This window comes from Miniopterus natalensis, chromosome 2, assembly GCF_054644295.1.
Source record: "Miniopterus natalensis isolate mMinNat1 chromosome 2, mMinNat1.hap1, whole genome shotgun sequence".
Lineage (NCBI taxonomy): Eukaryota > Metazoa > Chordata > Mammalia > Chiroptera > Miniopteridae > Miniopterus > Miniopterus natalensis.
This window is the reverse complement of record NC_142082.1, coordinates 164,047,407-164,070,744: the sequence shown is the minus strand read 5'-3', so window position 1 is coordinate 164,070,744 and position 23,338 is coordinate 164,047,407. Positions and strand designations below refer to the sequence as shown.

The following is a 23,338-nucleotide window of genomic DNA, read 5'->3' as shown; positions in this document are numbered from 1 at the left end:
TCCCCATGTCCTCACAGCCCACTAGTCACCTACCTTCAGGGTCCTCCTTAGCACAGGCATGACCAATCTTTTCCTCCCTTTGTCCCAGATAAAAGCAACCTCTGCTGTACTCTGTCTCCAGGGATTCACAACACCTAAATAATGGTAAATAAATCATAGGCTCTCAAAATATGTTATATTTATCCACTCTCCCCAGTGAGCTTGATAAGCTTATTCACTTCCACCATGATCGAGATAAGAATGTGCCCCTCCCAGAAGGCATATTTACACTGGAGATTTCACCTGCCATAGAATCCTAGCAGAGGGAAAAGAATTAGGGAGGTGGTGTCTCTCTAGGGCTAGGGTTGGGGTTCTAGTGCCTCAGCAAGAAGGAAGGAACGTTGATACTGGGGCTCACTTCCAGCACCAAACTGGCGTGTGCCTAGCTCCATACTAAGGGGTTGACCCACAATGAATAAAAATGTGGATGGAGGTTTAATGAGTGGACAATTTACAAAGCTGTGAGGAAGGCTGAGAGACAAGGAAGGGATGGAGCAATGTGCAGGATGGATACAATGGGAAACCCACCACTCTCAGCCTGGAGGAGCGGCTGTCAGCCCTGGGCAGAACTCTGGCTTCTGGAGAGGGGCCATTTGACAGGAGTGGTGGCATTTGGTAGAAAACCACAACCACTGACCAAACCTGGCCTGGCAGGAGGCATAAATCCGGGGCCTGTCTCTCTTCCCACGCTCCAATCTTTCATCTGTGCCTCCTATTGGCCAAATCCACTGGAAACCAAAGGTGCAATAGTCTGAAGAGTTGAGCCTCCCAAGGGCAGGGGGAGAAAGGGAGAAAGTGGACCTGGAGAGGCAAATAGGATATGTTTTGGCATATAAACCTGTAGAAGCTTATATTTTAATATAAGAGGCAGACTGATATGCACATAAAAGGCAGTGAGATAAGGCAACAGAAAACCAAGCAAGGTGACTTTGCTGGGGTAGAGTCCCCCTTAGAAACTGGGGGAGAAAAAGTTAGATAGCTACTAGGATGAATCGACAGAAAATTTCAAGGCTCAAGGTTGAAGAAACAAAATAGTGAGAGCGGCCATCAAGGTCATTAAGAGAACGTATTATCTGACTCATTTTAAAAAAAAGATTTTCAGTGGCAGCTGGCAGGTCCTGAGTTTTGTCTGGAGGACTCCAAATCTTCAGATCAGCTATTACTATCAATCAAAATAACTCTTCCCCTTTCTTCCTTCCTGCCTTTCTTCCTTCCTTCTGGAAAATATTACTGAGTCCTTTGCACGTGGCAGGCACTGTGCCTGCCATCTGCCCCTGGTTGGTGTCAGTCCTGGGTGGCTCTCCATCTCTGTTGTCCCTTTCTCTCTGTCCTGCAGACCTTTCCTAGAGACAGTGCTATTTCATTGTTGTTTGCTAGCAACCATTGTTGCTCAGGGTAAAAAGAAGGGAGATGTGGAGGTTTTTCAAAGGAGTAAACCATCTGGAATACTTGAGGTCAAGTGTGGACAGGAGCAGAGGGAAAGCCTGGGATTCTGGAAATTCTGGACTAGAAGGTAAAGGCTGTGAGCCAACAGGGAAGAGGAATAGCTCTGAGATGTAGTTAAATGTTATAGGGGGAGAGAATAGCTTATGTTGCTTCCCTTTCACCCCGTCCTCAAGAAATCAGCACAAATATAGACAAAGCTATCTGAGCAGGTGAAGGTACAGTCTTCTCTCAGCACTCCTGACCCAGAACTGACCCTATTTTTTACATCTAAACCAGGAATTCAGTAGTGTACAAGGTCCATTCAAACAGCCCTAGAACCATTAAGCAATGCTGACAGGCTCTTGGACACTTTGCATGAATTTCTGGAAGCTCTTCTTGCCAACATGCCTCTCTCACCCTGCCTATAGGGACCTGCCTGTTTATCTTTCCCTCATTCTGTCAATGGCCGGTGACTTGATTTCATCATTTCTTTGGAGAACTACTTTTCGGCCTGGCTCTCCTCTGTCCCTTGGAGCCCCTGCTCCTTAATAACTCAGTATGTCTAGCCAGATTATTCTCAAGTGTCATTGAGGCATCCCCCTAGATTCTAGTTTCTTTGAGGAGCTACCTGTTTGCTGACAATGTATTTCATTGCTTTTACAGCTTCTCCTTCCTTCTCTGATGAATCTCAAATGTCAGTAGAGTCTCCATCTTGGTCTCCACTTTGAGCAGCACAGTGGTCAAGAGCACTGACATCAGACTGTCTGGAATTGCCATCTGCTTCTTCTATGAGCAGCAATGTGATCTTGGACAAGTCACTTACCCTATTTGAGCCTTAGTTTCCTCATCTGTAGAGTGGGAATAATAATATTTCCAATTTTTTAGGACTGTTGTGGGGATTAAAAGAGTCAATATATATAAAATGCTGGGCCCCTTATCTGACCCATTGTGAGTTCTCAACAACAACATGCCTTTATTATTATCATTGTTGGGGTTATTTTATGTCCCAGAATACAGTATAGACCCATTAAGGACACAGTGTGCTGATCTAATCTCTACATTGCTTTCTGTGCTTGGTTAGAGGGGTCTTCTAGGCATAGAGATGACTTGACAGTTCTCAGATTTATCTCCATGTAAAACTCTGTCTTCTCAAGAGGAGACTAGGGTAAGGTTCGAACTCTGCCATTAAAGGCAGCTGTAACCTTCTTCTAGAACTTGCTTGCAATCAGAGAATTAACTCATATTGGAGCTGAAGGACCTTAGAGATCTTTAGACTACACTGGACACTTATCAGTTAAAAAAAACCAACTTACACATTATTATCACTTCCTTAAGGTCATACGGGGGCTTAGTGGCTGCCTGCACTAGAAGTGCGGTCTCTTAAATCCCAATGCAGCATTTTTTTTCTATGCCAGCAGGGTTTTTAATGTTTTCTATATTTTGTGTCTGTCTATCTCATCTATCTGAACCTTTTCCTTCAAATTAAATATTTTCCAGAGCCCTGGTTTATGAAGACGGAAAGCTGAGCTGCTCTGGCTAAAGGGAGGTACAGGCCTGATCCCCACACACTGGCCTTTTCTCTGCCTGCCCATATCACTATCTTATCAGGGCTTATGCATCTGTTTCTTTGACATGGTGTCAAATTCCATTTTTCTAACCAGTTTTTCTAGTACATGGAGTTTTTAAATCTATTCTGTCTTAAAGGGGTGTTGTTGGCTAGTGTTCTCCATATAATATATTATAAATGGAGATGCTTTTGGACAGATCACCTTGACCTTTGGGTGTTGCAAGGAACCTGGAAGCCAGCCTGACTCTATAACATTGGCCAGGGTTCTGGAGGATGGGAAGGACCCTAAAGCAAACAAGCCTACACCCCACTTTCATCAACCCAAATATTTCTGTCCTCAGCTTGCAGCACACCCAGGACCGAGTTCCAAAAATTCCATTTAATTTCCTTGGCTTCCTTACTCACTCGGTTACAACTGGACCAGAAGGAGCCTTGGCACTGAAAGCCTGCAAGGAAAAAGGCTGCTTCTTTGAACTTTGTTGCCCAATTATGCAGACATTTTAGGTTCAGATAAGGTTTTGGGTGGCCAGTCAATTCTTTCTACATGTTGTTCTGAAATGAACCCAAACTCGGCTACCTTCTGAGATTCTCTGGTGAAATCATGACAATAATAAGCTGACATTCCTGATTTTAAAGCCAAGTTTTCCTAAAGGTCCTTTCTCCCCTGGGCTCCTGCTCCCAACCATGCAACTCTCTTTATCTTCAGTTTTGGGGGAAGTATAGTCTGAGCCTCTTCCTTGGGCTCCCTAAATCTTGAGCAACTGCTTAGAGGCATCTGTGTGTCTGCTCCAGCTGTTCACTGGAGAAGGTAAGAGGAAGATTTTTGAAAGCATTATCTCAGCGTTCCCAGCTATTTCCTACTAAGATTTGCCCTAGTCAGTTGAGCCTTTCACTGTAGGGGTTGTAATGAGAGCTAAGTGTGTCATTTCCCTTCTACTTACAGGAGAGAGAGAGAGAAAGAGAGAGTGTTTAAGGAAGCTCATTATCTTCCTGAGGTCAGGGAGCATATCTGCATTGTTTAAGGCTGTATCTTCTTCTGTCCCTGTCACATAGATGGTACATAGTACATGCTTAATAAATACTGATTGAAGAAATGATCATCTGCCTTTCTGTATCAGTAGATCTTCTCTCCCATCTCAGAGTTAAAAAGTATAGCAGCCTCTGAGATCCAGGACATGGACTTCAGTGGATTGTCTGTTGTCTGTGGAGACTGCTTGGTGGGGTCACCTTTATGTCAAGGAGGTCACTTATGTGGAATGTTTTGAAGAATGTTAAGAGTTCTAATGCCCCTGAATAATCCTGTATTTCAAAGCTCAGCAGTTTACCATTTTAGATGAATGTATTTGGGTCTCGAATGTTTGTTTAGTAGGTGTTCTCAATGAGAATGCTGATGTTCCTGGAGAGATATCCACTTAGGATTTGCTAGAGAGATGAAACAACAAGGTGTGGTGGGTAGAGTGAAGGTTCCAGAGTCAGATAGATCTGAATTCTAACCTTGGTTCCACCATTTACCGTCTATGGGACTTGGATAAATTATTGACCTCTTTTAGTGGGTTTCCTTATCTACAAAATGGAAATAATAATATCTGCCTCTTAGAATTATGAAAATTAAGTGATATTGAGCCTGTAAGGTGACCAGCCACATATTGGGACACAGGAGACACTCAATGAGTCTTTTTCCTGCTCTTTGCCTTCCTAAGAACAAGGTCCTAAGAAAGAGGTGTTGTGGGGGAGAGGGTAGGAGAAGGTGGTGATAACAACTCTTGTCTTATATTTAAAAATTTGTCTGGAATTAGTCTCATTGATTAATATTGCTTAATTGGCATGTAAAACTAGTAAATATGAAACTTTTTGCAGTTATATAATTTTGTTGGAACAACCTGGCAGGCTTATATAGCAATTCCTTTGTGCAAATAAGCAAAGGTACCTCCATGGGGGTATCAGCCCTCTGGGCATACGTCTTGGCAATTAGACTGTGCTTTGAGCACATTTGAAAAGGGGCCATTTCCTCTGGGCAAATGCAGCCCTGAGTCAGGTGCAAAGCTTGGCAGGAAAAGCACAGGTCAGATATCGGTCCTCATCTGCCCCCTTAGCCAGTTGCCCTGTGCAGTGAACCACCTGCCCAATCATATGAGAAGGGCTTGTCAACCAGAGACAACAATTTGCAGTAAACTTGGGCTCTGTCATCAAATATAGTGGAGGAAAACCTATTTATTACTTAAGGCATAAGACCTGGCTCAAACCACTTTCATGTCTAATTCTGTAACCCAGGGCAGGATTAGGAAGCAGGTAAACATGCCAAACCCATTTATTCATTTATAAAACAGTGATAACAATACTCTTAGTTATCTATTGCTGCATAACAAATTATCCTAAAATTTTGCAGCTTGAAAAAGAATAAGCATTTATTTTATCTCATAGTTTCTGTGGGTCGGGAGTTTAGGAGCAGGCTAGCTGGTTCTTGTATAGACTCTCTTGTAAGGTCTTGGTCAAGATTTTGGTGGGTCAATCAATGTCATATGCCACATTGATAGAATAAAAGCAAAACCCGCATGACCAGTTTTATATAGACATAGAAAAAGCATTTGACAAATCTCATACCCTTTCATGATAAAAACACTCAACAAGGTAGGAATAGAGGGGAACTTCCTCAACTTGGTGAAGGGCATCTATGAAAAACTCAGAGCTAATGTCATACTTAATTGTGAAAGACTAGATGCTTTCCCCTGAAAATCAGGAACAAGGCAAGGATGTCACTCTCACCACTTCAATTCAACATTGTATTAGAGGATCTAGCCAGGGCAATTAGGAAATAAAAAGTCATCCAGATTGGAAAGGGAGATGTAAAACCATCTGTACTTTTAGATGACATGATCTTATATACAGGTAATCCTAAAGAATCCCCCAAAAACCTATTAGAACTGATAAATGAGTTCAGCTAGGTTGTAGGATATACTCACAATAAACAATCTGAAAATAAAATTAAGAGAATTGTATTTACAATATTATTGAAAAAGAAAATACTTAGGAATACATTCAACAGAAGTGTAAAATTTATGACCTGAAAACTAAAAAACATTTTTGAAATAAATTAAGATCCAAATAAATAGAAATCATTCCATGTTCATGGATCAAAAGACTTAATACTGTTAAGATGGTAGTTCCTCAAATTTATCTACAGATTCAATGGAATCCCTATCAGAATCTCAGCTGGCTTTTTAGACAAGCGAATTCTAAAATTCATATGGAATTACAGGGACCCGGAATAGACAAATAATCCTGAAAAAGAAGAACAAATTTGAAGGACTCATGCTTCTCAATTTAAAAAACTTACTATAAAATAATAGCAATGAAGACAGTGTGTACTGGCATAATGGTAGACATATAGATCAATGGAATAGAGCACAGAGTCCAGAAATAAATCCATGTGTCTACAGGCAACTGAGTTTTGCCAAGACCCTTCCATGGGGAAAAGAACCAACAGCCTTTTCAAGAAATGGTGCTGAGACAATGGTATATCCACACACAAAAGAATGAAGTTGGATTATCTCATACCACATACAAAAATTAACTCAAAATGGATCAAAGACTTAATTTTAAGAGTTAAAACTGTAAAACTCTTAAAACATAATTAAATCTTCATGATCTAATATTTGGTGATGGATTCTTAGGTTATGACATCAGAAGCACAAGCTGTAAAATAAAATAATAGTTAAGTTGGTCTTCATTACAATTAAAATATTTTGTACTTCAAAAAACACTATGAAAAGTGGAAGGGCAACCCACAGAATGCCTTCTCCCAGAGAGAGTGACCCAGGAGTAGAGTAAGGTGAAATCTGCAATGTGTTTTATGACCTACCCATGGAGGTGACACTCCATCACTTCTGCAATATTCAGTTGGGAGGTCAGCCCTGTTCGGTGTGGGAGGGGCTCCTGAAGGGCAGGAACACTAGAGGGCCAGAATCATTTGGAGCTATCCTGGGAGTTGCATTATCAAGTGAGAAAATTGGTATAAAACATTTTGTAAACTTTAACCTGCTATTTAAATATGAAATATTACCATTTTATTTTTGACCTGGAGTAATTGTCCAAAACTAATGGCAGTTTGCTTATTAATGGTCCCTGCTTTAGTTGCTCACAATTCTTACAGTGTCCTGGAATTCTACAGCTGTCTGCAGAACAGAAGTAAGTTTTTGAGACTTTGTGTCCTTGTTGGCATTGAGTTGACAGGAGGAAACAGATAAAAAGGATAATAAGCTGGTACTTCTAGGATTTACTGGGAGTGAGAACCAAAGGACCATTTTAATTTTAGCTCAGTTCTGTAGCCCTGCTTTTCAATTTGGCCTTTGTTTCCTCACAGCTTTATTAGGTGGGCCGAAATGATGCAACAAGGGAAATTGCAAAATCAACAAAGATGAAGGAAAAGTAACCCAGGACTGGGACCAAGAAGAAACAGGGTCTCCCTGGGTGATTGTCCAGGGAAAGGCACTTTGCACCCCTACTTATGTGGAATCTGGTCCAGCTTCGGGCAGGCCCCAGAGTGCAGTCTCAGACAGGATGGAGAGGAGGGTGTGGTCGAACTGCAGCCAGATGGCTGGAAGCGGCCAGTTCCTCCCTCCCGTGTTCAAATGGCTTCTGGAACACAACACTCCCCAGCCTCTAAAACCCTTGACAGCAGTAAATTTCAGGCTGCCTTCTGATGTTCTTAGGTTATTGATTCTATTACAGGGAGCATGTAGAGTTTAGGCTCAATACAATTATAAAAATATAATCCCAGGTTCACAAGCTAAAGAACAGAATTTGATTATTTGGGTAGTTTCTGCTATTGACCTGCGTGCTTCCTTCCAACTTTCCAAGCGTAGCTCTTCTCTATCTCCAGAGGCTCTTTTAGGAGAAGGCTAGTCTCTTACACTCTCAGCTGTCCAAGAAATCTATTCTCTCACCTATGCAGATATCTCTTTTATGATTTTATAAATTAATTAATATCAGCATTAGATGTTTCCAGAATGTTCAGGTATCTTATCTCATTGAGTCATCAATGTGACCCTGGGATATAGGTAATGTTACCATCATTTGAAGGCTGAGAAAACAAGAGACAGGAAAGGTTGAACAATTCCTTCAGTAGCACACAACCAGTAACTGGCTCTAAATCTGCATTCTCTAGGCTTTCTCCTGACCCCCTTCCTCCTCCTATCTTCAGCCCCAGACACTAAAGTTTCCCTTAATTCACAGCATGGCTGTTCTCTCTTGGGTCACCTGCTACAAGTGACCCACCTAGACATAAATAACACTTTATACATTCTTCTTAAACACTCTGCTGTGGTTTGGGTCATTCCTAGGAGCCCCGATATAGCTGTTTAGAAGTTAATGAGAAGACAGAGGGAATCCTGGAAATGGCCAGAGACCACTTATAGATGAGCTGACAATAATTCAAGGTTAAGGGCAGCTGCCCAGATAAATTCTAGAGTCATTCATACTTTCTGAGGCTCCTCCAAACTGGTCTTGCTCAAAAGGGTCCTGGAATTGGTTTCGTCGGCTCCATCCTAGTTTAGATTCCTACCTTGTGACAGGGTAAAGACTGGACCATCCTCTGTGGGCATGTGGTAGAGGGAGGGAGCACATGGATACACTATGCAGAGATCTAATTCCCTGGTTATGCTGTGATGTTCCTCAGCACCTAGCACAATTTAGCACAGAGAAAGTACTCAATACATTTTTTTCAATTTAATCAAATGGTAACCAATACTTTGTCACCCCCCCCCCCCCCCAGGAAACCTATTCTACAAATAAAATACACTTCACTGAAGTTCCTTCCTATCACCCTCCCTTCCTTACTCCCCTTTTTTTCTTTTCTTTCTTCCTTCCTTCTATACACTTGTGTATGTAGACTGTTTGTTACCATTTGAGAGTGCCTTCCAGACTCTGCAGCCCTCCACAGAGAAGGGCGGAATATAAACAATGAGCTTCCCCCAAATAATCTTTCACCACTTTTACTCACAATGCATATCAACTATAAATTATCGCTAATTCATTCCACCCCAAATCCAAGTGTTGTTCTATTTTATTTTTCACTTCCTGCGTTAAGAAGCTATTACCATAGTCCTCCACTCCCATCCCCAGGGAGAGAAAAAACAAAGCTGTTGTTTTCTGTGGGTGGCCTGTGAGGGTTCCTGAGCAGATGTTCAGGGAGTTAGATTTCAGCATCTGTACATTAGTGTCTGGATCTCTCTGGGAAGCTGTTAGTATTCAGTCAGCTGCTACTTGGGTAGCCACCCACCACCACCTCTATTACCTTTTTCTCTTTCTGTTCAATTCTATATTACTGAAAAGAATTCTTCTACTTCCTGAGTGTATAGTGTCTTAACAGTAACGAGTTCCAGTTGTCTAATAGATAGCAAAGATTTCCAAATTATTTAGCTCATACGTATATTGATGGTTCTTCTCTCAGTGATTAAGGACATCAGAAAAGTGAAATTGAGCAGATAGCTTCAAGAAAATGGTACACAATCTCTTGACCAAGCTCCATAGTTTTCTTTGACCCACTTACCCAAAGCTTTTCGATACAGAATACAAGACAGCAGCCCAACAGTTTCTGTGTATATCTTCTTGGACGGAGACAGCACAGAAGTGATGCAAAGTAAGTTCTCCAGCTCATTTAGGAGAAATAGCCCTTTATAGCTAAATGGTGGAGAAATCAAATCTCCGGTTTGAAAACAGAACTTGTGATGTGATTCCTATGTTCAGGCAGTGAGTACTTACGAGTTTGGATTTAGCAACCCGATTGAAAGTGGGCATACATTTATACATTCTAAATGTAAGACAAAAGGGAGGAAACTTGTAGGAGAAAAAGAGTGAAAATCAACTAAGTGAATTCCAATAACTCCAAGGGTCCCCTGGGAAGGGTTGTTTTTTTCTTTTTTAAAGACAAAGAAGCCTGAAAAAACTACTTGTTTCATAAGAAAACAATATGGTTTTAATAACTTAAGAAAAAGAGATCTTGATCCATGAGAAAACAGGGAAGGATAGAAAGAAATTAATTTGGCTGGGCCAAGTTCCTTTAAGATGATGTCAGAAGGGGAAGTTCGCCGGGCTACCTGTGAAAAGAATGGAAATAATTTGCTGAGCAAACCAGAAAAGCGACAGCAGGAAATGAAATGCAGCTAGCAAAGGACATAAAGAGAAGTAGGGGAAAAAGTATTATTTCAATACTTAAGCAATATGTGAGAGATAAAGAAAAATATTACCCTTAATAAGTGAACAAAGAAAGCTAAAAATATGGGATACTTCAATGTCAAAGTTAAAAAGAGTTAAATTATGGAAGTAATTTCTCACATCAAATCCCTCTATTTATACATAACTATTTTGTGTGTGTTTTGAAAAACATTTTGCTGCATTTTCTTCTATACCTGAGCTATATAATACTGCATGTATATATTCTATAGAGTTTTATATGTTGATTTTGTTTCTAATGATATTGTTGAGTACTTTTATTAATTTTACTAATGTTAATGTTCTATGTAGATTTTCTATAGATAATCCTATCCTCTGCAAGGTAGGGGCAGTTTTGCAAATCTCTTTTTACTTCTTACACTTCTTATCTTTAACTGTTGTCTTATTTCATTGATTAAGATTTCTAGTACTAAATGGAATTGCTTTTACAAGCATCCTTGTCTTGTTTCTGACTTTGGTATATTCATTAGCATTTTCTTGAGCACCTTGTAGCACTTTATAAATTCCATTGCTGGAGCAGAGGCAGTCTGTATCTGTTCTTGCTTAGCTAGGTCTAACACAAAGCCTGGTGCAGAATAGGCACTGAATACACACTTGTTAAATGAATGAATAAAGGAATGAATTACCTGAACTGGGGAGCGTTAATCAGTAGGGATAAAATGAGTAAGAAGGAAAGGAGATGGCAAAAGGTTTTCGAAAGAACTAACTTGGTGATTGACTAAATATGGGGATGAGAGAAGGAGAGGGATTAGGAATGGTTTTTAAGTTTAGCGCCTAAGTGACTGGTGAAGAGAGAAGTTGTATCTCTAACAGAAATGCAGAAGCCAGAGAGACAATGAATTTAATTTTAGTGATATCAACTCACGATAAAGACCCTGAGGAAGGAAACATCTAATAGGCATTTTGGGGTAAGAGTAGTTGTATATAGAGATATATATTTTGGATACATTTTAAGAATGAAACGAAGAGAAATTAACAAGGGCAAGAAAATAAATCGAAATGCAGAAGCCCTGGGAACTGAATCTTGATAAATGTCTGTATTGAGGAAATAGTAGAAGGAAGAGAGTTGACCAAGGGGACATGGGAGCAGGCAGAGAAACAGAGACACGGGGGTTGTGCACTGCCACAGATGCCGTGGAGGAGCGAGTGAAACACCAATAATGCAGAGGAAGAGTGAGGACCGGAAGCTAGTCATTGACCTTTTTGACAATTCCTTTGTGACCTTGGGAAGTAAAGTTTCTATAGAGCACGAGGTAGGGAAAAATACTGTTTTCAGGAAAGAGACTGCTTGTATAGACCACTGATTTAAGAAGTGTGGCGATGGAAAGAACATAAAAATAGGATCATAAACTGTGGAAGAAATGTCGAGCAACATTTTTCAAATGGTTAGAAGTCTGAATGTGCTCATAGACAGAGGAGAAAAAGCCCATGGAGAGAAATGGAAGGTGCCGCTGGATGGAGGCAGCCAGGCTTACCCAAAGAGAAGAGCTCAGGAAGGGGTGATGAAATAGTTGGTGTGGTTACCTGAGCAAAAGAGGGTGCTCTTCCTAGAAGAAACAAAGTCCTTTGAGATGGAGAAGGAAGGCCAGACATCAATCTTAGTCAGATAGGAGATGATCATTTCGTGTCAAGGCTGATGAAGATACTGGAGTGGGAAGGGAAAACTGAGTGCTTGAAGGATGTGGAGTAATAGCGAATTACTCTAGGAGTCCACGTCCCCAATATTTTACACTTGCACAAGCTCAGACTGGGGGGAAAAAGTGAGTTGTTGCCCTAAAGCAACTTGTCTGCCAGGCCAGTAGTGACACAGACTCTTTATAATGCTTCAGAAGCCACGAGAAACAAAAACAGAGAGAGAGAAAAAAAAAGGGCAGCTTCAGGGGCTGACCCAGACCAGCAGCCACAATACATCCTGGGATGGTACTCACAGCTGGCCCTAGCCACAGTGTGCCCCAGCCGTGGCCCCTCCAGGGACTGTGGAAAGAGGCTCTTTCCTGTGTACACAGGTGGAGAACACCACATTTCTAATCTCTAGCCCTGCCTCTGGCCCAGCCCAGCTGCCGACACCCTTCCTTTGGGCTGTGAACTCTACCGTGTGGTCAGGCATAGGGCAGCTTGGAGGCAGTCGTGAAAATCCCTTACGTTTCCTCTCAACAGTTTCAAAAGGGCTTTCCCAAAGTATGATCTCACTCGTTCTCCTGGCACCATGGTATTACTGTTCCCAATTTAAAGATGCCAATCATTAAATATCCAGTGAGGACATGACACTAATGCATATCTAGGCCTTTTGATTTGAAAACCCATCTCTTTCATCCATCCATCCACATTGTTTACAATTGACTGATCCATTTTGGTGGTAAAGAGGTGGGTTGTAGGAATTGGGAGGAAGAATGGGGAAAAAAAGGCGGATGACAGCTCTGGCCAGTGTGGTTCAATTGGTTGAGCATCTTCCCTCGCACTGGGAGACTGCCTGTTCGATTCCAGGTCAGGGCGCATGCCCAGGTTGCCAGCTCCATCCACTGTAGGGAGCGTTGGGGGGCAGCAGATCGATGTTTCTCTCTCATCCATGTTTCTCTCTCTCTCCCTCTCCTTTCCTCTCTTTCTAAAATCAATAAAAACATTATATATATATGCGTGTGTGTGTGTATATATATATACACACACACACACATATATATATATACATTTTAAAGCTAGATGATAAACCTGGATGGCAAAATACCTGTATTTGCCGCCTGGCCTGAGCTTGCGGAGGACAGTCACCTCCTGTGGGTCAGGAAGCCATGCCCAGTCCTGCTGAAGGAATTGATGGTCCCTATAAATTTAAAATCTTTTCATGGAAAATCAAAGTCTGAGTGAGTTCTTCAAAGCAGTAGAGTAGGCACTTCATTTGCGTGTGTGGTGATGATGCTGGTGGTTGGGACAAGGACCTGAGGGAGAAATGTCTAAAACCATACTTGTCAATCTTAGCCAAACCCCATTACTTGAAAGACAGGAGGGAAATGGCCTGTTTCCTTCTCCTTTGCTGTGGATGTGTGCGGGTCCCCTCCCAGGTGAAGGGCACTGAGCAGCTGTGTGACCCTGGGTGAGTGGCTTCATCTCTCTGGGCTTGGGCTTCCTTTCCTGGAAGGTGATGAGGTTGCTCTAGGTGATTCCTAAGGTCTGACGAAACAGTGTCTGAGTCCATGATTCTTAGGAGACTGGAAATCATTAGAGCAGGAAGACAGACCTTTCTCCATGTGAACTTCCCGTTCAAGGCCTTTTCTGATTTCCCGCAGGGGCAGTGAAATCATTAGTGGATCAGTGAAACAACATCATTTTCTCGGAGGTGTGTTTTGCCCTTGTGCTATTTGCAAAAGAAACTGACTAACTGATTGACTAACCAATTAACCAACTACCTGTCCAACTAATCAACTGACTGACAGACAGACTGACTGACTGACACATACCTGAGCAGCAGCCAGAGAGCTGGCAAGGAGCCACTGCACGCATCCTCCTCTGTGCAAATCAGTGAAGGGGGCTCACACAGGGAGTGGCACTGGGATTTCCCTCAGGGACGCTGGGTCTGCAGCCTCCAAATGTGAATCATTTCCAAGTATGAGTTTTCTCTAAAGCTCGAGTGGCGGGAAGGAAGCCCTGGGATGTTTCCTGACCCAAACTTGTAAGTGCCTACTGCTCCTCGGCTCGCAGGGCACTGGTGACTTGGGTTTCATGTGGCCGTGCCAAGTGTGGAGGGGCCCCGTGTGCACTTTCAGTCACATGACCTGGTGACTCAGGCCCTTTCTGGTTCATGCTTGTTGGAGTATGGGAACCGGGGAGGAAAGGTGAGAAGAGCTTTTGGAGTAGCTGTCTGGGAGGGTCTGGGGTTGAGTAATAGTTTGTCATGTGGGTTGTCCTGAAGGCAGAACTGCTGTTTTCAGACGAGATTTCCAGTGCGCATGTATTCCACCTCCCCTCTCCCACAGGAGTAAGCCAAAACCATCTGAGGGGGGAAAATTCACATTTCACCACTTTCTTTAATGAAATAGTTTGGAATTTAACTGCCTCATCACCAGAAACATTTTTCGTGCAGCCTAACCTGAATCCGCCCTGCCACGTTTCATCACCACTCCTCGTCCTCTGGGAGTCAGTGGAAAATTCATTCCACGACAGTAGGAATGTCTGAGTAGCCTTAGAGAAGATGCTTTTTCCAACTTTATTTTCTCTTCCCTGACATCAACCGCCCTCCTTTCTTTCAACTAGATTTCAAAAGCTTCTCCCTTTAGAAATCTTTCGCTGTTGAACCCTCCCTTTCCACAAAGAGACCAGAACACACAAGCTCAGGGTTTATTTTATCGTGCATTTGTTCTTGCTAACACGCTCTTTTGGAACTACTTTGAGTCTGTTTCAAGGCGAACTGCTCTGTATTTCCAAGCAGGACTGATTCTTTTTAATGCGACAATGATATTGTGACAAATGCCCCTGCTTGGGATCAGAAGTCCTGGGCTTGTCACTTACCAGCTGTTACTTGAGGCACATTCCTCCACCTCTGAGAGGTTCCGTTTACTCATTTGGAAAACAGGGAAAATGGGGCTTTAACCTCTGAGGTCACCGTGAAGATAAAAAAAGAAATGTACTGTGTAAAATGCCGATAATAATGGCTTATGCTGAACAGGTGACCCACAGACACGAAGTCACATTCCTTACGGGCAGGGCCTGTAACTTCTGTTTCTGTAGTTTTTCTTGATAGGGTCTCAGATGCTGCTTGTCCACAGAGTAAGCTTAATAACGAGTGTCGCCGACTGTCCATCTGAGAGCAAGCAAGCTGAACAGCACTTGAGGTCATTTTGTGTCTGGTGAGGCCTGGAGAAGTCAAAACTGAGGGCCCCTCTGCCAGGTGGACTGAAGGAGGTGGGGAGGAGAGTGCAGTGTGTCTGAGCCAGGGAACCAGGTGAGGCAGGATCCACAGAACAGGATGAATCTAGGGGAAGCAGAGAAACTCAAGATTTGGTTCTGAAGAGAAGGCTGCTGCAGGCATACATGGAAGAAAAGAGGGGCCAGCAATGCCCCCACGGAAAAGAAATCTATGGCTAGCAACTTCAGCAGCTCTTAGACTTCATCTTGGTGCTGCCTTCTCTCTATTTCTGTGTCACTTCAACAAGCGCACTCTGACCGTTATCTGTGAAAAATGGGAGTTTCTTTTTCCAGGTGTTCAGGTTATCTAGAAGGGTGCAGAAGTAATTGTGCCCTAGCCCCTTTGGCTCAGTGCTTAGAGTGTTGACCTACTGATTGAAGGGTCCAGGGGTTCGGTTCTGGTCAAGGGCTCATTGATCCCCTGCCCTGGGGGGTCAGGGGAGCACGTGGGAGGCAACCAGTTGATGTTTTACTCTCTCTCTCCTTTCTACTCTCTCTGAAAAGCAATGGAAAAAATATCCTTTGGTGAGGATTAAAAAAAAGAAAAAAAAAAGTAATTGCTGCAAAAATAATTAATTTTTCCGCAGAAAACAGGATCTTGCCTGCATCTGGTGCCGTAGCCCTTCTCCACAAGAGTCCAAGACCCATGAGATGGCCACACTGACGTTTCGGTTAGTACAAGGGACAAATGTCAACACTACTTTAATGTGACTCCAGGTGAAGTGGGCAGGATTACTTAGGGGCTGAGCAGCCTGCTCCACAAGGGTTCAGTGGAAGGAAATGAGATTTGGGGGGGAAACACTAAGCATGGAAATTACTGAGAGTCAGGGAGGTTTGTTTACAGAGGGTGAGGTCTTCCCTCTTTTTTTCCACTAGACCAGATGAACAAAGGGATGAGGGGCAGGAGACTGTTGGAAGGTCACGTCTGCTCCACAGCTCACCTCTTTGATCAAAGCAAGTGAAGCAGTCTGGCAGCAGCTGCTCATTTATTTTTCTACCCCGAGTGCTTGACCCACAATAGGATACCAGGTGGTAAATAGCTACTTGTGGGCAGGGATTTTTGGTTTGTGGAATGGCAGATGCAGAGAACTGAGTTAAACACATTCCTCAATTCATTAGCCGGCTGTGCAAGATTGCATTCTGGTTTTATTTTGGTTATTTGTTTTCCCCTTTCATCCCTGATCTTCACTCCCGTTTTGCTTCTACCCCCTCCCTCACTTCCCCACCCTCCAATCACTTCCTCAGCTGCCAGTCACTGACTCACATGGGACAGTCTCTAATGATAGGACAAGCACTCTTGTACTTATGCTCCTATGGACCTCTGTAAGAGCCTCTCTGGGCACAGACCTAGCATGGGGGATTGCTGGCATAAAGTCTATGGATATTTAATTTTTATTCAATACTCCCTGGTTGCTTTCTAGAGAGGCTGTGCCAGTTTAAGGCTGCCCCAGAAACACAGGAATAAGTCTATTTCCCTGAATCTTCTCAGTCACTTGGTATTACTCAGCTTTCTAATCATTGTATATTAGATGTATATAAAGTAGTAAGTCGCTGTTTTAAAATTTGTATTTCTCTGATTTCCAGGTCTTCCTAGAAATGCATCTCTCATCTCCTACTTGGTATCCATTCTTTAAATTGTGTAGTTCATGTTTTGTTCACTTTTCTTTTGGGTTTCCAATCTTTTTTTTGTGTTGATTTGCAAGAGTTTCTTGTATATGTGAGACATAATAATTATCTATGTATGTAGATACTATAATTTCATGTGTGTATTATTTTTATCCAGTTTTGGAATCCAGGTCATAGTTATTAATCTCATGAAGTGATTGACATTTTAATTTTGATAATGGTTATTTATCTATGCAAGTTTTAAATTTGTTCTATGCCAATTTTGGCACTTCAGAAATTCACTACAATGTTCTAGGTATGGATCCTCTCACTTATCCTTGTTGTATAATGCTCCAGAAGTCTTTTTAATTCTACTTCTCTATTCTATATCTTAACCTTCATTTTTTGTTTCTTTTTTAGAAAAAAATTAAAACATATAGTTTTAATTTATTCCTAATGAACGTAAGTCTCATAGTGTTTTCTTGTATTTATTTCTCTTCTTACAAGAGTACTTCTTCCAAGAGACTATTAAAAGAGGCTTACATATGCCTGAGATATCATTGATTTGCCCCAGATTTTAAAGATAGTTTAATCAGTATTAAAGTTCTAGGTTGAAGGTTCTTGTCTTTCAACAATGAAGCAACTATTCTTTTGGCCAGCATCCATTGTTGCTCTTAGGAACTCCTGTTCTTTTTCCAGGGCATCTACACCTTCTCTCTGGAAAACTTTTAGAATTGTCATTTTTGTTTTTGGCTTCTCGGAACACACATTTATGTTCTTTACCTTTTAAGCCCTCATGACATGATAGCAAAGGAATTAAAACTGGTACAAGCTTTAGCAAGGAAGAGAATGTGAGAGGGCCTTCAGAGGGCAAGCGAAGGTGTGGCACGTGGGTCACAGGAAGCAGGAGGAGGACCGAGGCTGGTGAAGTGAAGTAGACAGAGGAAGGTGCTGCGAAGAACAGACACACTGCAGGTGGCTGTCAAGGGGTAATTTTTCCTGCAGAATCCTTGAAGTGCTCAGTGCTGATTAGAACAGCAGATCTGATGGTGGACGATGGGGAGATAAGGCTCAGAGAAGCCCCTTACTTCACCCAGAGGTCATGGGTGGAAGGATTGTTTCTCTCTAAAGAAATTAAACAAGCTGTTCTTAGTGTGGAAGCTAATGCCACATCTGTGCTTCCTTCTACTCACCCTGAAATGGAGCCCAATAGTCAACCACGCCTTTGTGATACATGAAAAAGAAGCACTGTGAAATAGAGAAATGACCAAGTAGGAAAACAAGAGATAATTCAGGGTAAATAAGGAGCTTGAATGAAATGAATTTGTATCCTCAGAGACATTTATAAAGACTTTACATCAATTAAACAAGAAGAAAAAGCTAATTTAAAAGTTGGAAGAGAAAATAGAGGAAAAATAAAAGAAAAAGACACATATGAAATGATCAACAAAAAAATAACATTTAGAATAACCCAGGATGGCCTGCTAGCTCAGTTGGTTATAGCATTGTCCCTATATGGCAAGGTTGCAGTTTCGATTCTCAGTCAGAGCACATGCAAGAAGCAACCAATGGATGACTAACATAGGTGGAACAACAAGCCAACATTTCTCTCTCTCTCAAAAAAAAAAAAAAATTTAAAAAAATTCTACTTAGAATTATCCAAGAGCTCAACATCCAACCGACAGGAAAGCTAAAAAGAAAAATATATGGGAAGGAATAACAAAAAAAATTACAAGTGAATTCCCCAGAGTTGAAGGATACAAAAGGTAAGAAAGAAGTATTTACCTAGTAGTCACCATAATAAATAAAAGACAGCAAATGCAACATTTAAAAATTCAAAACACTAATAATCAGTGGATCCTAAATGTTTCCAGAGAGAGAGAGAAATAAAGAAAAAATGATAACCCACACATAAATGGGCATTAAAGACTTGTCAGAACAACACTAGAGATGGAAAGACAATAAAGAAATGCTTCAAATTACAAAGAAAAATGACTTTCCACTAGGATTCTACATCCGGCAAAAATAATTGTGAATTTTGAAGTCAGAAGAAAAGACATTTTCAGATAGGTGAGGTACTTACTTCTATATGTTTAAAAAAAAATTAAAAAATTTTTTCAATTACACGACATTCAATATTATATTAGATTCAGGCCTACACAGCTTTTAAAGAAGGTCATTTGAGAATGCTCTCCAGCAAGATGAGGGAGTAAAGCGAGCTAGAGGGAGAGGAGACGTAGGATTCTGGAAGCAGTATCTCCAACCTCAGACAGTACTGAAGAGAGACACAGATGACAGTTTTTCTGCAGGTCTGTTGAGAGATCAGCACAGATTTTACAGCTCGATTGTATCCCCCACCATTTATGAAGACATCATAAGCACAGAAAGTTCAGTTCAATTGACTGAGATCACATGACTGGTAAGTAGGGAGTAAGCGATTGGGATCCAGCCATACTGACTTCCCAGCCTGAACTCTTATTCTTTATCATATGTTGTTTTTCTTGTAACTTATCTTAAAGTGATGAAAGGCTTCCACTGGGAGCATGAAAATAGCGGTACGTTCCATGTGTGCAAAACACTCATTTATCAGAGTCAGAATGCAAAAAAATGGCTATGTAAAATTGATAAATGAAGAAATAACTTTAGAGAAATCAAGAAATAGTTCCTAGAAATATGAACTTGACTGGGAATCAAACCCAGGACCCTTTAGTGTGAGGGCTGATGCTCTAACCACTGAGCTAAAACTGGCCAAGACAATTTCCATGTACTTTTAAAATAGTCAATAGGGCTTGTTTGGAAAAGAAACCAAATGAAGAATTGTAACAATGTGCAAAGGCACGGAAGAGGAAAAGTTCATGTCTTGGTGGAGAACAGTATGGTTTAGATGGCTTAACATTAAGTTGGTTGAGGGTTGGTTGGAGTCGCTGGAGATGACTCTGGAAAGCATTGAATGCCATACTAAGAAGTTTGGAATTTCTTTTGTTGGCAGTGGGGAAATGAAAGATTGCACAGCGTGATTCCATCTGTGTTTTAGAAGGCCCATCCTTATGGCAGTTGGGAGTAGGTTTTGAAGTGTGACAGGAGGCAGGGGGGCCAGAGCAGAGTCAGTTACAACAATTTAAGAGACTCTTACAGGCCTGAATTAAGCCTTTCAACCTGCGAGGGAACGGAAGTTCCAGAACTGTGGCAGGAATCAAGACTCTTCCTGCCACTTTAGCTGCCTCCCTGGACTGCTGTCTGTTGTCCAGCACCCTCCTGTTGGCTGGGGTGGCCTCTGCCCAGTGACACACTGATGGAGTGGCAGCAAGTGGGCCACGTGGCATCACCCCTCCCTGCCTCATTCGTGAGCCACTAGGAGCCCACGCCTGGGCGGTGTCTCATTTCAACTTTTTAGACCTTACTATAAACTATTTTTGGCCACTTTTCAAGACATGTTTGAGCTTTTAGTACAGGATTTTGACCAACTTCTCCCCACCCCCCTCCATACCCTTTAATGATTCCCTTGCTTTTTATGAGGAGTCTTTCAGCTTTTTCCTCCTGCCTTGCCAGCTCATCGAAGAAGTAGGATTTCTTTCCTCCCACTTTTATTATTAGTATTTCTAAAATAATAAAATGGAAAAATGAACGTAAACTTCTGGCTCCTGCTTTCTAGGTTCACACCCACTGGTGTCCTCCCTCTGAGGCTTATTAACATTCCATCCTGCTGGGTGTGTGTGTCTGTGCGACCAGGAGCCCTCAGATGGCTCTTAGCCTGGCCTCTCCTGTTACCATTATTTCCTTCCTGCCTCCTTACCTACTTCCATCCCTGCCTTTCTCCTGCCCTCTGGTTGCCAGGCAACATAGCTCAGGGGCAAGAGAGGCTGGCTGGCGGTGCCCAGCTGAAAAAGCACTGGTGTTTCTCCCTCTTGTAGCAGCCTCCTGGCCGGGAGTGGGCAACTTGCTGAAGGTCAAAGGCAGCCATCCACAGCTGTGGCATTCTCTCCAATAGGCGCGAACCTGACTCTGAGAGGAAATACTTGAAGGCAAGGAATGGGTCGAAGTAGGGCAGTTAGTTTTCCCTTCACACCCAGGAGGCCACGTGGCTCCTGCCTTCTGGCAGGAGAGGGTCAAAGTTGAGCTGAATGTCTTTGTGCATTTCAGGAATGTGAATTTCATTTCCCTCTAGCCTCTCCTTCCACTGACTGCTTGAGATTTAGATTTGACACTGCAAACATGAAATTCACTTGCTAGTGGAGGTTGAATTTTTGGGTTGGAGATTGACTTCCTTGTATCACGTTACTCAAAATATGGTCTGATCCCTAATGGTGTAAATGTAACCTGGGAGTTTGTTAGAATTACAAACCTCAGTCCCACCCCAGACCTGCTGAACCAGAATCTGCATTTTGTCAGAATGGCCAGGGGATTTTTATGCACATTAAACTTGAGAATCACTGATTAATACTCCACTGTCAACTTGATAAGAATGAGAGCAGGCTGCTGACTGCAGGACTTTCATGTTCCAGAGATTTCTGCCTTTCCTGTGCCCAGTGGTGCATCATAGAGCCATGGCCTCGGGGTCTTCTGTGGAAATATGGAGAGGGGGTGTGTGCAAATGCAGAGATGGCCTCAGCCTGACAGAAGCCCCTTTCTCCTTCAATCCTTATCTTACCCAGGTGTGAGACCAGGCAAGTGCAGATGTGTTATCTCACCTTATCCTGGCACAGTTGTATGGGATAACAAAGCAGAGTTATTAATTAAATTTTGAACAATGAACCCCAATTTTATTGATGAGGAAATGACTATCTAGTTCACAGAGCTGGGAGCTGGACTTACCATTGTGATCGCTGAATATCTCACTTTCCGCCATTCTTTTTGCATGTGACCTAGGTTAAGACTTCCAGTCCTTTTCCATATGAAGCTCAGAAAAATAATTACTACGAGCAGAAAAAGCAATCAGAAACAAAATGCTGGGTTTGAGTTGAGTCATAAATTCCACCACGTAGGGATAAAACTAAGGACTTTTTCCTGAGCCTCTGCAAATGATTCCAGTAGTTCAGAGGCCCTTTTGAACAGGAGGTTACATGGATTGAGTTTCAAAGAAAAGAATGTTGAAAGAAATCTTCCAGATGAGAATGGTCTCCAGATGTGAACATTGAGCTTCCAGATGTGTGGAGGCATGGGGTGGGGGAGATGGGGGAGTGAGATGCCTCACATGTCTGCAAAATGAAATGGAAAAACAGCTCTCAGCCATGGGGGAAAGTAGGACAAGGGGAAGAGAACTGAAATGAGAGAAACGGAATCCAAGTTAAACTCTTCAATGTGGGATCATGCTAACTGGACAGAATCATTCCCACGTGGGCTGACATTCTAAATATGTGGTCAACATAGAGGCCACGCCTCAAGCCATGCTGCCAGCGAGAACACTCGGAAGGTACTGTGCCTGTAGGAACTCATGCTCCTCTAAGCGGATCTGATTCGGCCCCTTGGAGGAATTTCCCCGTGAAGAACTGTCAAAGCTGCAGAGCAGGCAGGACAGGCTCTGAGTCTTACTTGCAGGAGAAGAGAACTGAGGCCAGAAATGCGGAAGCAGAAGGAGCCAGCAACTGCACAGTCCTTTCTTTCTTCAGCTTCTGAATCAGCAACTCATTCTCTCGGGGATCACCTGCCTTGTTCCTTTATAATGGCGAGGAAGTCCCATGTTTCACACATGAGTAAATCTGAAACCACAGAAAACAGGCTTTGCGGCCAAGCGATCGTGGTTTGTCACATCTCTGGAATCTGAGCCATTGTCAAACTTCTGGCTGCATGGAATGAAACCCCTTTATTTCCCTCTGCTTAGTATCTTCAACTTCTCTGGAAAGATTGGCCAAATTACTGCTCCAGGTGTACATCTCCTGACCTCCCCACTTTCCCACACCTTCCTCTTCTTCCAAGTGAAGGCTGTCCTGACGCCCAATTTCCATGTCATTCTGGACATGTGATTTTTATTCCCTCTTCTATATTTTTCAGCAACACAAATAACTCACTCTGCGCTGGTCCCACTGGTAGTGGTCCACATTCTTATCTCCCTTTTAAGGGTTCTCAGAATTTAAAGAACATATACCAACAAAATCAGTAAATTTAAGGTACTAATTATTTATGTTATTCAAACAGGAGCACATGTAACAATGCTGACATACCGATCACACACACATACACGGCATAATCTCTGGCTAATATACTAACAATACAATTAATAATTATTAAGTTGTAAAAGTTAGCTAGCCACCTTCTGTTTTTCTATGTGGGACCTAGTCTTTACCTGTGATCTGCAGCTCAATAACATTTCTCAAAGCCCACACCAGTCAGAAGATAGATGATCCAAGTAGAAGGTACTGAGATCATTGCAGGGGGAAAGGATCAGTGCACCCTTGGTACACAGATATATGTCATTATGCTGGGAATCAGGTACCAGGAAGTACAGTAGTATCACGATCATGACCATCATGATCATCACCACCATCTTCATCATCATCATCACCATTGGCTAACTGTGAGTTATTTCCTTTTCTTTTACTCTAATTGGAGTTGGATTATTAAGCTACTGTTTAAGCCTGATTC

General features: G+C 42.3%; 1 protein-coding gene across 2 annotated transcripts in view; it reads left to right on the top strand.

Annotated features, from left to right (window-relative positions):
• Positions 1–23,338, top strand: part of EMP1 (epithelial membrane protein 1) — an 85,144-nt gene that overhangs the window by 23,808 nt on the left and 37,998 nt on the right. Inside the window, exon 1 of one of the 2 annotated variants that reach the window (XM_087814781.1) lies at positions 23,161–23,270. The exons of the other annotated variant lie outside the window; for it this stretch is intronic. The gene's annotated coding sequence lies outside the window, so the exon portion shown is untranslated. Of the gene's footprint in view, positions 1–23,160; positions 23,271–23,338 lie in introns of those variants that run through there. 2 annotated transcript variants of the gene reach the window in all.